The sequence below is a fragment of the Bufo bufo genome, chromosome 2, assembly GCF_905171765.1.
Source record: "Bufo bufo chromosome 2, aBufBuf1.1, whole genome shotgun sequence".
Taxonomy (NCBI): domain Eukaryota; kingdom Metazoa; phylum Chordata; class Amphibia; order Anura; family Bufonidae; genus Bufo; species Bufo bufo.
In genome coordinates this window covers 247,021,854-247,035,809 of record NC_053390.1, presented here as the reverse complement: position 1 = coordinate 247,035,809, position 13,956 = coordinate 247,021,854, and positions in this window count along the sequence as shown.

Genomic DNA, 13,956 nt, shown 5'->3' with positions numbered 1-13,956 from the left:
ACCTCTCTGTTGACGTTGCTTTGATATTTTTTAGAAGTTTATGAGTAAACTGGATGTTACCAATTGGGGAGTGCCCCTATGTATATACATATGTATATAATACATTACTGAGTGCAGGTAGTTGACACTCAGTGCCATAATAGTACATCGTAGCAATAGAGTGGGCTCACGATTTATGCCCGTACCATTGCTTACAGGTGTCAAATGTATTGTACAGCAGTCACCCTGCTCTCACTGAAGGCAGATAACTAGATAGCAACCACTCAGTAGTGACCACAACATAAACATTTTTAAAAATATGTAAAAAATAAAATAAAAGCCCCAATATATATATATAAAATACATTTTCCCATTTCTCACACACACACACACACATACACACACACACAGGTAAACACAGATGGTATTGCTGCGTTTGTATTGACGCAATCTATTAAATTATCCCAATAAAGGGGTTATCCAAAGTCTAAAATATTCCCCCAACTGCTCGGGCCCCTGGTGTACGTTATACTTACCTGCTACCTGTCACCCACGTCGCTCCGGATCCTTGCGCCGCTGCATCTCCCCATCCCGTGGTTCAAAACATCCGACGATGGGGTGGAGTAGCCAATAGCAGGCTGCAAAAAGGATGAGCCTCCCTAGATGCTAACCCGCACAGTGAACGCTGTACACAAAAACCCCAATGCCAGAATTACAGTTTTTTTTTGTTACCCTGCATCTCCCAAAAATGAATAAAAATGATGAAAAGGTCAAATGTTCCCATATTGGTATTAATAAGAAGGACAGACCACCTCACAAAAAATGAGTCTTCACGCAGCTCAATCGGTAGAAAAAAAAAAGTTACGGGTGTCAGATTCTGGTAACACAAAGCAATCTTTTTTCTAAAAGCACTTTTTAGTTTTTTTTAAAAGTATTAAAACATAACAAAAACCATATAAATAATCATAATGACCCTCAGAACGTAGTAACGCCAGCTTAACATATATGTAGCAGTCCAGCTCAGTTCCCCTCTGACGAGACACAGAAAACGCTAGAGGAAAACTAAAACTAGAACTTATCCCATGGTTTTCTATGGGATCGTTCATATTTATCCAGCGCAACACTGATGATGTCGAATGTCAAAAAACCCTGCATGCAGCATTTTCCTGTCAGGCACCATCAGTGTACAGATGCTGGATGTGTGCACTGAAGTGCAGCACGCATACAACTGATATATGTGAAGGGCACCCTAACATGTCATTTTTTTCTGCCAAGGGAAAATCGTACAAAACAACTGGCATAAGTGCATTGTTTTTCACACTGTTTCCCCCCACACACTTTTTTAAGTTATACAATGCAGTAGCGGTACCCCTAAATGGTGGCATTAAAAATACAGCTTAAACCAGATAAAACAAACCTTCATATGGCTGTCAGGAAAAAAATAATAATATTATGGTTTTTGAAATGTGGTGATGAAAAAACTTAACAAGAAAATTGTTGGTGCCTTAAAGTTTTTTTCTGGGAATTATTAACTATTTATATAAAGATCCTAGCATGGCTCACTTAATGAAATCTCCACTACTCCGGTCCTGCCCCTGGTTCCTGTTCTGCCATCTTCCAGTGCCTCGCTTGTTTACTTACAGCAAAGTATGAACATGGCCCAAGGAGTAGATTCAGTGGTGATGTGTCCCCAAGTGGCAGTGACTTGCTGCTTGGGGACTGTCTTCTCTGAAATCAGTAATTGACTTTAGTGGTAAATTTGACCATATCAATACCTTGGCTGAAGTAAACAAGCTGGGGAAAGAAGATGGCGGAATGAGACTCAGGGCTAAGGACTGGAGTGGGTGGGGGGCAGGTAAGTATAAATCATTCATGAGGTGATAGGGGCCATAAGGTAACAGTTAATAATTCCTGCAAAACCCCTTTAGGTACCAAACTAGGCTATGTCCTTAAGGGGTTAAAAGGGTTCTCCGGGAAAACAACAAAAATAATTAGAAACGTCATTATAAATATATGAATGCTTTTAATTAGGAAAAAATGCTTTTCCTGGGGAACTAACCACTTTGGTAAATGAAAATAGCCACTGTCCTGCTAAACAGTCAGGAACTCATCCTAAATTGTAACTAGGAAGGATGCTTGAGATCTTTGTGGGGCAGTATCTGTCCCACAATTAGCTACGGAGGCTGCAGTCCATGACTTCAAAATCCTGGTAGGCTGACTGAGCAGAAGATTCACCTCAAGGCGCCCTGAAAAGGAACAAGATATAGGGTGGCCCACGAAAAAGTAGCTCATCTCCAGTGGCAGTATGATAGGATGAACGAGCAAATTGATATATATATTTTTTTTAATTACCCACAAGTCACAAAATGCTAAAAGTGGTCCCCGTTGAGGTCCATGCATCTTTAGGCCGGTCGGATTATGCTAGTTGATACTGCCTGCTTGTTCATCTTTTTGTGGGACACCCTGTAGTATTGCTTCTCCACACCTCCACAGATAATTCTAGACAGACCCCCCCTCCTCCCAATGCAAGTAAGCGCCTGTCCTAGTTTCATTCTAGGACAGGTTCTTGACCGTATAACAGGATGGTTGTCATATTAATTTACTACAATGAGTACCCCACTAATTAAGAGTATTTTCACACTAGCGTTAAAGGTTTCTGGTATTGAGTTCCGTCATAGGGGCTCAATACCGGAAAAAACGCTTCAGCTTTGTCCCCATTGATTGTCAATGGAGACAAAAAACTGAACAGAACGGAATGCTCTAAAATGCATTCTGTTCCGTTTAGTTTCGTTCCCAGACCGCAGAGCAAACCGCAACATGTTGTATTTTGCTTTCCATCCTGGGAAAAACCGATCCAGCATTACCCCTAATCCAAGTCAATGGGGACTATGTTTTCTCTGCCACAATAGAAAACGAATCCATCCTCCATTGACTTTCAATGGAGTTCAAAACTGATCCGTTTATCTAGAATATGTGGCTGCAGTGGTGCTTGGATGTTTTTAATTAGCTAAATCTAGCAATTATGTAACTCTGGTAACTTGAGGAAGTCACTTTCCCACATGGGTGAAACGGACACTGTATAACTTGTTCCTTTGCCAGCGATGCCAGTTTTTTTGTGGGGGGCTGTCCATGTCCAGCCATGCACTGCCCACTCTCCGTCCCACTTTATCCAATTTTTAAATAAGTGGCGAGCAGGGATGAAAACCACTAAGAAGTTGCATATTTTTGCTCAAGCTTGTCGTGTGCCAAAGTTTGCGCCTATTTGATGCCAGTTTTGTGCCCTCAGCATGTCTAACCCTTTCAATCAAGGGGAGGCGGGAGTGTTCAGAGCACAGGGGGTGTTACAAGGCAGTGCTCAAAGGATTCAGGCCCGCCTCCTGGTGCTCAAACTTCTCATTTGCATATGAATAAAAAGGCAGATATCTCTGCAGCAGACAAAAGAAAGGAATTATTTTAATCAGCATTATGAGCCCTACCAGTATTTCTGGTTTAATAGGGTTGATCCTAGTGACAGAGCCTGTTTAAAGGGAAGCTGTCACCTATTCTTACCATTTGTAACACGTGCCAATGCAATGTAGTGCCTTCATACATCATTCCAACCATACTTTTAATATGCTTAGGCCTCGTTCCATTGCCATGTCAGTGTCACGTCCGTAACAAAAAAGGGTACGTGTTTCATCCGTGACGTATCCGTGGTTGGTCCGTGTGTCAGCCGTAACTTACGGAAGTTGCGCAGCTGAAAATTAAATTCCAAAGAATCTCCTATTAGTCTTTAGTGAAAAACAGACGCAACACGGACATAACACGGATGCCATAGACTTCAATGGGCATGCTTGGTCTGCATCACAGATCAAAGTAGTGCATGTCTTTTACTGTCCCACAGTCAGTAAAAAAATACTGAAATGTGAACAGACACATTTAAATCAATGGGTACGTGTACTGTTCGGAGAAAAAGCAGACAGTACACGTTGGTGAAAAACAGAAATGGCAACGAGGACTTATCCACGTTTCTTATCCCCCAGAAAATTAGCTTTTATCAATATGCAAATGAGTCTCAGGGCATCATCAATTGTTCAAAGTGCCCAACCACCTCCCACCGCTTCACTTTGTACTAGTATCTCCCCTTGGAATTACAACTCTGTCCCCTCTGCTGCAACGCCAATACTTCCACTCCCTTCCGCCCACTTCATCAGCTTCTCTGTCTTTGAAATCTTGCGCAGGTACAGACCAGGAATCGGCCAGCACTTGCACACTGACTTACCTACAGTGGTCGTCTGACTCACTGAATTTATAGCGCATGCCCCTGGAAGTACTGATGTCGCAGCAGAGGGGACAGAGTTGTAATCACAAGGGAAGGTGCTGGCACAAAGTGAGGAGGCGGTCTGGAGCTCTTGGGGGTGGTGGGCTTAGGCTCTTTAACCAATTGATGAGAGGCCTGCTGGGCACTTTGAGACTCATTTGCATATCGATAAAAGCTAATTTTCTGAGGGTGAGAAATGTGAATAAAAACATCAAAAAGTACGGTTGGAATGATGTTTGAGAGCACTACAGTGCATTGACATGTGTAACAAATGGTAAAAATAGGTGACAGTTTTCCTTTAACTCTCCTTTTATCAAGATTTCTCAAGCATAAAACGCCAACACATAAAAAGCGAGGGAATCTTATAAGGCAGAGTAACAGAAAAGTACTGAATAAAAGCCTGTAACTAGGCCAAATATAACATGCACTGTAACATAGTATCAATCAAATTAGTACACTGTTACTGTCTACGGAATGTGCAGAAACCTATGTTGTACAGAGAATCAACAAATTGCAGAAATTATTTGGTTCTGTAGGGAATAATTAATGAAATATCAAGCATAAAACAAAGTATCTAAAATGCAAGCCAAAATGCACTGAATGTTTTTCTTTGTTTAGTTGGGTATAGTATTTCTCTACCAGTTGCTCAAGCCAGGGGAAAGATTTATTACTCACATACATGTGTAAAGCAGCATGACCATTTTATTTTGTTCTAGAGATTCTCTAATGTAATGTAGAGAATGAACACAATGTTTTTTATTCTTTGCCTAATATCTTCCAAGGTAACTCACTTCTCAATGATGACACTGGCCCAGATATACTAATGTGTCTGTGCCAAAAATCTGTCTAAAAAGTGGTGCAAAATGGCACATCAGGGTTTTTCCTCTTATGCTTACAGAAAAGGGGCAACACTTAGCTGAAAGTGAGCAAAGTTTAGCGGGGAAGAGGCGGGGCCTAAGATGTGCCACTTTGGTGCAATACTAGCATAAGAATCTAGAGCATACAAAGGTAGCAGCGCTCACCTAAAAAACGACTCCCAGAAGCACGGACGCAGCCTGGATCAGCTGCTAACTTGTATTATGAAGAAAAAACGGAAGGTCCCGCTTCTAAAAATCCAATTTCTTTATTCCAGCGGTTTAAAAGTTTTCCATACACAGGACAGTAGTATACAATCTACGCGTTTCGGACTCACAAATTACAGTCCTTACTCATAACAGAGTATGGCATAAGAATCTGTCTCAAAGTAAGCCAACCAGTAGTTGGTATAGAGTCAGAGAATAGTGTCTATCCCTGCACTACATGTATCACCCAGCCACTGTGATGATGATGAAACTGGTGCAGGTCTAAACAGTCTGTCTAAAGGTGGATTTACACGGCCCGATAATCTGGCAGATTATCAGGAACGAAAGTTCCTGCGAACGCTCGTTCCGGGCAATCTGCCCGTCTAAATGTGCCACCGATCACCCGATGAACGAGCGAAATAGCAAACCTGGGTCACTTTGTGTAATAAAGCATTTTGCTTAGGTATGTTTTTTTAATCAATTCTCATTTTATTGAGTTTATAAACATAACATACATACAAGCATTGTTCAGTGCTCTCTACAAAAATCGGTGGGTTACAAATCACTGGATTGGAAACAACGTAACTAAAGTTCCACAGAAATTCGTCCTACAATAAAGAGGTCTTCAGGGGCTAGTCTGCCCTACATCACAAGTGTCGTGAAACCTATAACGCTGTATAAAAAGTAAGTTACTGGTTGCACCAGAGAGTATATTAAAGTAGGCACAAACATAAACTTAAAGGGGGAGGGAAGGGGGAAGAACAGGGAGTAGGGGAAGTGTCGACCTGGGTCTCTCATCCAAAAAAATATCATATGTAGTCATCATATAGTCTGGCTTTAACTTAATATCTCAGAAACGCAGCCGTGATTATTTCACAGAGTCTAGTTCCATCATCTCTCTCATGTGTGTCACCCAAGGTTGCCATATATCCAAAAATGCTTTCCTATTGTTCTCCCAACCTGTCAGTTCCTCCATACGGCACAACATGGTCATTTTGTCATACCACATAGTGATAGTCGGGGGGTTAACATCTCTCCACTTCAATGGGATGAGAAGTTTCGCCGCCGTGATCATGTGTGTCGCTTAATTTGACTTATCTGGTCTAAAACCACCTTCAGGGAGCCAGAGGAGCACGAGCGGGGCAGATCATTTTAAATGAGTGGAGCATAATTTATTAATCACAGTTTCCACCTCTGTCCAGAATGTTCTCAGTTTGGGACATGACCACCAAATATGTGAGAGGCTACCAGTACCCGATGAGCACCTCCAGCATTGATCCGAAGGTGACAATTTTATCCGGTGAAGGTACTCAGGGGTACAATACCACCTAGAAAGTTTTAAAGGAGTTTTCCTGAACTTTAACACATCTAGAAAACCAGTGAGAATGGGTTTATATAAATGATCTACTGGGGCCATCCAGTTTCATGTTCAACTCTCGTTCCGACTCTGTCAAATAGCTAGGGTCTTGGAGGTCGCAAGATGACAACAGTTGTTTATAAATTAGTGAGAGGCATTTAGTTGGCAATGAAGGAATTAAGACATAGTTTTCTAACAAGCAGGGGTCAGGCAGAGGTAGATGCCTGGATTTTTTGAACTTATTGCAGGACAGTTCAAAGTCCCATTTTTGCAATATGTTTCCTACTCCAAAAGGTGCTCCAGTGATAGCTAAATAGTATTCCTTATCTGCTTTAGAACGAGACAGGTCCCCTAATCTATACTGAGAAACGGGCGCCCAAGTTTTAGTAACTTCCAAGGGTCGTTCCACAAGGATCTGTGGTAATATGTGAAGTGGAGTTAATGGAGACAGGCGTTTGCTACTTATGTTTAACGTACTGGAAATCTGGAAATGGTGCTTTTGGTAAACTCACTCACTAATTCCAGTCTGTTTGGCAAAGGTGTGTTGTACCATAGTAGGTATTCTCTATCGTTCCCCAGCACAGCCTTTTCCATGTCCATATGTATAGGAACCGGGTCAGGGTGTGATAGTGTAACGGTCGCGTACACACACACACAGGGGGGAGGGAAGTGACCACTGTGCTCCACCCTTACCCCTGGCCCTGCCTACTTGCCTCGCGAGTCCTAATGACAGGGGACAACTGTACGGCAATCCCTAACTTGGAGTAAGTGCAGGGATGACAGACAGACAAACAACAGGACGTGAACGGACCGAGTCAATACCAGGAAAGCTGCAAAGTACAAATGGAGCAAGCAGAGAATTGTCAGGAGAAGCCGGGGTCAAAAATACCAGGAGAGCAGAGAAGTACAAGAGGAGTCCTAAGAGAGTAGTCAGGTGGGAGCCGAGGTCACAATACCAGGACGGAAGCGCAGTACAGGAGGAGCAGGCAAAAGGATGGTCAGGGAACAGGATCAGGTAAGTATTCAGCAGTCCAACAAATAGCCAGGAACCTAGAAATTAACAGGCAACCTGTAGCCAGCAGGCTGCCTGTATTTATAGTGGGGAGTGAGGGTCATGTGACGTGGCCAGCGTCACATGACCGACAGACCAACCAGTCGAGCACCGAGTGATCAGCTCGGCGCTCAAGGCAGACTAGGAGCAGGGAGCCACCCAGCTAGTAAAGCCGCCCTGAGAATGAGGTCAAACACAGAACCTCATTCCAAAAGCTAAGCAACAGTTCTGCGGGCAATGGGGGACCGAGTGCACCTTCGGAACCCCGTGACAGATAGTGTCAACTAGAGGTGGGACGAATCCAATTTTTTTAGAATCAGAATCCAAAAAGGTTCTCGAATCTTCAGAATCTCGAATCCTGTACATAAGAATTGTGTGAACGGTGTAAGAAACAAAGTGATCCAAACTCAATATTCTTTTAATATGAAAAAATAAAGAGTCCTTACTTTTTTAACAAAGTATTCGGATTTGAAAAAAATTGGAAATACAGGGTAATACAGTGCACATACCTCTTACATCCAGTGATGTCTATTTGACGTAGATGTTCTCTTTCCTCATCTTCTCCTTTTAGACCTTCAGATCAGACCTCCAGTTTTCAGCCATTTTTCGTCTCTGCAGTTTGACAAAAAAAAAAATCTTAGTTTACTACTTTTCCATCATTCTCGCATCTTTTGGACAAATCATCCTACCACAATACTGTGCCGCTGTGCTCCCCAATACAATACTGCAGGAACAGATAAACCCCCTGATAATGCTAGTACCACACAGAGCCCCCCCCCATATAAAATACCCCTTCTTTGTGGCCTCAGTAGATGCCCCCATAGTGTCCCCAATAATGTGCCAGTAAGTGTCCCCATAGATGCCCCTCATGTGCCAGTATCAAGTGCCAACCCCCCCATGTGCCAGTTTCAAGTGCCTCTCTCCTTCCCCCCCATGTCCCAGTATCATAGTGCCATCTCACCCCCCACCAAAGTGCCAGAGCTGAGTGTGCTGGGGCAGCTGTCATATAGAGATTATAGCAGAGCTGGGTGTGTTGGGGCAGCTGTCATGTGTATAGATGTACACTGGCTAGAACAGCTAGAACAGAGTCTAGAGTAGAAGTCTCATATTTGTTCAGTCAGTAGCTATACAGCTCTTATAGCTGTGTGGGTAAGTGCCTTGCCTCTGATACAGAAGGTCGTGGGTTTGAGTCCCAGCCGACACTCATCTCCCTCTCCTGCTGAAGCACAGGCAAGGCATCTGTATCGCTGTCCTGAGGATGACTATGCCCGTGATTTGTCCGATTCGAATTTTGTAAATGAGGTCGGGATTCGAGTTTACGAATCCTTCGAATCCAGCAAGATTTGAGGGATTCGTGGATTCAACGGATTCGTCGTCCCCCCTCTAGTGTCAACCATCTTTCCAAGTGTATAGCATGTAAATATGCATTTATGTTTGGCAACGCCATGTTTCTTTTTCTTGATAAGGAGGGAGATTTTTTTGTTAGCCCAGAGGAAATTGCTGAAGATAGTCTTCAGTTTAGCAAGAAATGTACTAGGTATGGAGATTGGGAGAGAACGAAATGTATATAGCAGTTGTGGTAGAATATATGTAACTAACACATTCTTCCTGCCCAGCCAGTACAACATGGGCATTGAGATGCCCGAAAGAAAGGCCTGAATTATATTTAGTAAGGGAGTGTAGTTAAGTTGGAAAAGCAGGTTTGGATTGGCAGGAACCATGATCCCCAAGTACTTGATCGCATTAGGGGGCCATTTAAATGGGGTCATGTCTTTAATTCTCTGCAATTGAGAAGGGGATAGTGAGGTCCCCAGGGCTTCAGATTTATCCAAAATAAAGGGGTTGTCCAGGATTGGGGATATTGCTCTAATAGTACAAGTGTGGCATACACATTACATACAGAAGACTTAAAGGTAGGCAGACAATGTCATGGAGCAGCAGGAAATGCTAGCAGAATGCTTGGGTGTATAGGGAGAGGCATTACCAGTAGAAAGAGGGAGGTGCTCATGCCGCTCTACAGAGCACTAGAGAGACCTCATTTGGAGTATTGTGCGCAGTACTGGAGACCATATCTCCAGAAGGATATTGATACTTTGGAGAGAGTTCAGAGAAGAGCTACTAAACTAGTACATGGATTGCAGGACAAAACTTACCAGGAAAGATTAAAGGACCTTAACATGTATAGCTTGGAAGAAAGACGAGACAGAGGGGATATGATAGAAACTTTTAAATACATAAAGGGAATCAACAAGGTAAAAGAGGAAAGAATATTTAAAAGAAGAAAAACTGCTACAAGAGGACATAGTTTTAAATTAGAGGGGCAAAGGTTTAAAAGTAATATCAGGAAGTATTACTTTACTGAGAGAGTAGTGGATGCATGGAATAGCCTTCCTGCAGAAGTGGTAGCTGCGAATACAGTGAAAGAGTTTAAGCATGCATGGGATAGGCATAAAGCCATCCTTCATATAAGATAGGGCCAGGGGCTATTCATAGTATTCAGTATATTGGGCCGACTAGATGGGCCAAATGGTTCTTATCTGCCGACACATTCTATGTTTCTATGTTTCTAAGCATGTAGTACCTTTGGCACAGATTTCTGCAGCCCCGTTTTCATCTTTGAAATTCATGGCCGGAAGTTACTGTTTTCTTCTCCTCATTGACGTACCGGGTCCCTTGCAGGCAAGCAAAGCTTCCTCTTACGCTGCTCAGGGAGCCCGGTGATGTCACTGGCAGCATAAGTAATTTATGCAGAGTGGATGGAGGGGCGGTAACTTGGCTGGCCAACATCGCACTAAGCCCCGCCCCTCCAGTCCGGTGACATCACAGGGCAAGGAGCTTTAGAATTAATGGAGGTGAATATTGATGAGGGGGTGAAGTTACAGCGGAGCAGAGAGACAGCTGTAACCACCTGATGCCGCGCTGCCCCAGGACCCACAGGGCAGTGCAGCCGGAAGTTAGGGAAAGATGAACAGATATATGAACAATGAGTGGAGCCACATAGAAGTGGCGAAAATAGCTGAAAATATATGGAGGCACCTTTCTTTAGATGTACATTGTGAGTAAACATGTTTTTTTTTAAAAACATTTGGTCCCGGACAATCCCTTTAATTTTAAAATTAGAAGCCTTGCCAAATGCCTCAAATATGTCCATCACAAACGGCATGGCTGTCTCCGAGGTTTGAAATCAGCAAAAGTAGGTCGTCTATGAACGCTGCCATCTTGTGGACATAGTTGTTTAATCGCAGACCTCTAATGCTGGCAGTTTGCCTGAACTTCAGAAGCAGTGTTTTCAATGTTAGGATAAAGAGCATTTCGAATGACAAAAGTTTCTGACATAGAAACATAGAATGTGTCGGCAGATAAGAACCATTTGGCCCATCTAGTCTGCCCAATAGTTCCGTTTACTAGTATACGAGTTGAAGGGGAGGAGTATAGTGTGAAGATGGCATTTATAAACCTGTCTGGAAACCCAAAGGATTCAAGGGTTCTACACATAAATTTCCAGTTCACCCTATCAAACACTTTTTCTGCGTCGGTTCCTAGCAGGACCAGGGGTGTTTTTTTAGTTTTAGCATAAAAAAATGCATGTAAGACTCTACTGACGTTGTGTCTGCCCTCTCTGCCTGGGACAAATCCCATCTGTTCCTCACCAACAAGACCAGGGAGCAAGGCAGCAATCCTGTGGCTCAGCAGTTTGGACCACCACTTCAAATCTGTATTAAGAAGAGAAATGGGTCTGTAACTGCCACATAATTCCTGATCCTTCCCCTCTTTGTGAATGATAGTGATATGCACTTCCTGGGCTTGGGCAGGAAGGGCAGAGCCCCCCAGCAGGTCGTTACATAGCCTCATAAAAATATGGGGTAAAAAAAGTTCTGAACTTCTTATAATAATATATAAGGTATCCATCTGGGCCTGGGCTTTTGCCGGAAGGTATAGTGCACAGGATCTTGTCTACCTCCTCTATTGTAAAGGGCTGTAGGAGTTTGGATTTATTGTCTGAAGATAAGTTAGGTATTGTAATAGAGTGGAGGAAGGAGTCAATGCAAGTATTTAAATGTTGTTGGTTCGGGCCTAACTTTGGGTCCCCATTCTCTAAATTGTATGGAGTTGTGTAAAAATTACCTTCTTTAGTTTTAGTTGCATGGTTAAAGGTTTTGTTTCTTTGTGAGCATAACATTAGACATCAGTTTAGATCCTTTATCCTCATGGGAGCAGTACTTGAAGCGTAGTGATTGCATATTTTAGCCGATTTAATGTTTAAGAGATCTTCAACCTGTAATCGTAGAGATTTGTGTGTTTTGTATCTCAGCGGTTTGTTTTGTCTTGTGCAAAGTTTCTAAGGTAGCAATTTGTAGTAACAAGGAGTCTAATGGGTTCTTTGCTTCTTAATTCTGGTTCCTAAACTAATTAATTCCCCTCTAATAATTGCTTTATGAGCTTTCCATATTATGGGCATGGGGGTTTAAGGACTATCATTTCCATAAATAATCTTTGATCTTTCTTTTTGGCCTCATCTTCCAAAAGAGTAGTATTTAGGCGCCATGTCCATACTCTAGGCGGAAGATCCTGCAATTTCAATTGTATTGTAACTGGTGCATGATCAGAGATTGAGGAGGTACCTATGTTTGCACTAACTATAGAATATAGTGAACTATTAGAAATATACATATAATCCAAATGCTGGTAAGAACCATGGACATGTGAGAAAAATGTGTAGTCTTTCTCATCCGGATTGAGGACCCTCCAGACATCCAAGATCCGCAGGTCTGATAATGCTAATTGTAGTTTATGTACCTGCTTTTTAGAGATAAATGAGGTTTTGGAGGTGGAATCCATGGTATGGTCTCCACCAAGTATCAACATACCTTCTGCGAACGTCTGGAGGGTATTCAATGTCCGAAGAAGCCACTGAACCTGTTTAACGTTTGGAGCATAGATGTTAGCCATAGTGATCATTTTATTTAAGACATTACCCTTGACAAACAAGTAACGTCCATGTGGGTCCACTAGCTTGGCTGTCAGAGCAAACAGTATATTTTTACTAATGCCAATAAAGACTCCCCTAGCTGCAGAGGAATAAGTGGAGTGGTACCAGAGAGGGAAGCACTTACTCATCATATTAGGGACATGAAGGTGTCTGATATGAGTGTCTTGCAAGAAGACCACCTGAGCACCTTCTCTTTTGAGGATATGATACGCTTGACTACTTTTTTGAGGGATATTAAACCCGTTGACATTCAATGAGTAAAATGTGACCTTAGCCATGGTACCTATCAATCAGGAAGCTATCTAGCCACAACCAGAACTTAAGATTCCAAGTCGACATAAGGTGAAAAACAAGGGTAAGTATAAGTATAAACAAAAAAGAAGGGCTCATAGACCCCAACAATGCAAACCTGCGCAAATTTGCTTTGAAGATCAAAGTGTATGAGGCGGGGACGGGGGGACATAGGCAATAGAGCCTATTTAGTACCAGAGACTCCTCACACCCGACCTATGTGGAATAAAACAGAACCTATTCACTTACACAGCCAGCTGAGGGACCAGAAAGGTGGAAACTCTTGGCTGTAGGTGGAACCAAATGGCCCAAACGGATGTATCTCTACTGTATGGGCATTATCCACATCTCCCAACTGGACTCCCAGCTGAAATAAATGGCTCATATATAACTGTAAATGGAGTAAACTTAATCACAACCTGCTACCAGTTTTAACTTTGTCAAAGATAAAAACAACTCTGCAAGACATCTTTCTGCTAGTATATAACAGTAATCCTGCAACCTATGGTGTGGTTACGTATCAAACCCTTGTCTCCTTATAGGGCAACGCGTCAGTTCATAGGTGCCAACTTCTTCCTTGGGGATATGAATTTAGACGTTAGTTGCCACGATGGAGGCGAGGGCAGCTTGGGGAGATCTTCTGAAGCAGCCGCCGGCAGCCACGAGGGTACGGTATGTCCAAAGGTGCCATCGCTAAAGCTTCCCAAATCTTAGGTAGGTCGTCCAGATGTCTCACAGTTATTTGTCGGCCCTTGACTGTGGTGCTTAGGCCAAAGGGGAACAGCCATCTCATAGGTAACTTCTTTGCTAGCAGTTCTGCTGTTAAGGGGTGCAGGATCCACAGGATCCTGTGTTTTGCAAGAGTGCTGGCTGCCAAGTCCTGTCATCCTTTTCTCTTGCTTTTTTGAGGATTTCCACGGTATCAAG